The following is a 1,088-nucleotide window of genomic DNA, read 5'->3' on the forward strand; positions in this document are numbered from 1 at the left end:
CGAGCTCTCCAAGAAAGCATTTGGCCCCCTGCAAAAGAGGATCAACTCTGGGGCTGACGTGTCGTTTTTCCTGACGTCGAGGGCGTATAAAGAGTTGATGGTGTGGATTATGCAGTTGAATCACTCGCTTATTCCGAGACTGTCGCCCGATACTGCGAGACCGGTGTGTTTTCCGCTGGAACCGGGGAGAAGAGGGTGGAGCGAGCCGGTGAGAAGGTTAAGGGAAATGTTGGGGGGGTGCGAGGAGTTGATTTTGGAGGCGCCGCCCGAGGAGAACAAGAACAGGAGGTTTGGTAATGGGGCTTGTAGGGTCTGGCATGGGAAATTGGGGGAGAGGATTCAGGGGTGGATTGATGGGTTGGGTTTGGGGGTAAATGGGGGGGTGAAGGAGGAGTTGAGGGGGTATTTCATGGGTGCTTGGGGGGATAAAGGACGACTTGACTATGGAACGGGCCATGAGCTGAGCTTTTTGGCGTTTCTGGGCGGGTTGTGGAAGGTGGGGTTTTTCGGGGGGGGAGAGGAAAAAGAAGGGGAGAGGGAGAGGGAGGTTGTGATTGGGGTTGTCGAGATGTATGTTTTTGTCTTGAGAATGGGAACGGCAGGAGAGGCTAACGTGAAGTAGGTATTTGGAGGTGGTGAGGAAGTTGATAACGACTTACACGCTTGAACCGGCGGGATCGCATGGGGTGTGGGGGTTGGATGACCACAGTTTTGTGCCTTATATTTTTGGGTCGGCGCAGTTTACGAAACCGATTTTGGGGAGGACGGAGGCTACGCTGTGGAGGGGTCATGTCCGGGGGCGCCGAAGCCGGCGAGTGCGGTTGATAAACAGACGGTGGAGGATTACAGGGGGAGTAATATGTACTTTGGGGCGATTGGGTTCATCTACGATGTGAAGAGGGGGCCTTTTTGGGAGCATAGCCCGATGCTGTTTGATATTAGTGGGATTAAGGATGGGTGGGGGAAGATTAATAAGGGGATGGTGAAGATGTATCGGGCCGAGGTGCTGGGGAAGTTTCCGGTGGTGCAGCATTTTGGGTTTGGGGGGTTGTGGGCGTGGGAGGTGGACCCGGAGATGGTCGGGGAGA

The sequence above is a fragment of the Podospora anserina genome, chromosome 4 (genome assembly GCF_000226545.1).
Source record: "Podospora anserina S mat+ genomic DNA chromosome 4, supercontig 4".
Taxonomy (NCBI): domain Eukaryota; kingdom Fungi; phylum Ascomycota; class Sordariomycetes; order Sordariales; family Podosporaceae; genus Podospora; species Podospora anserina.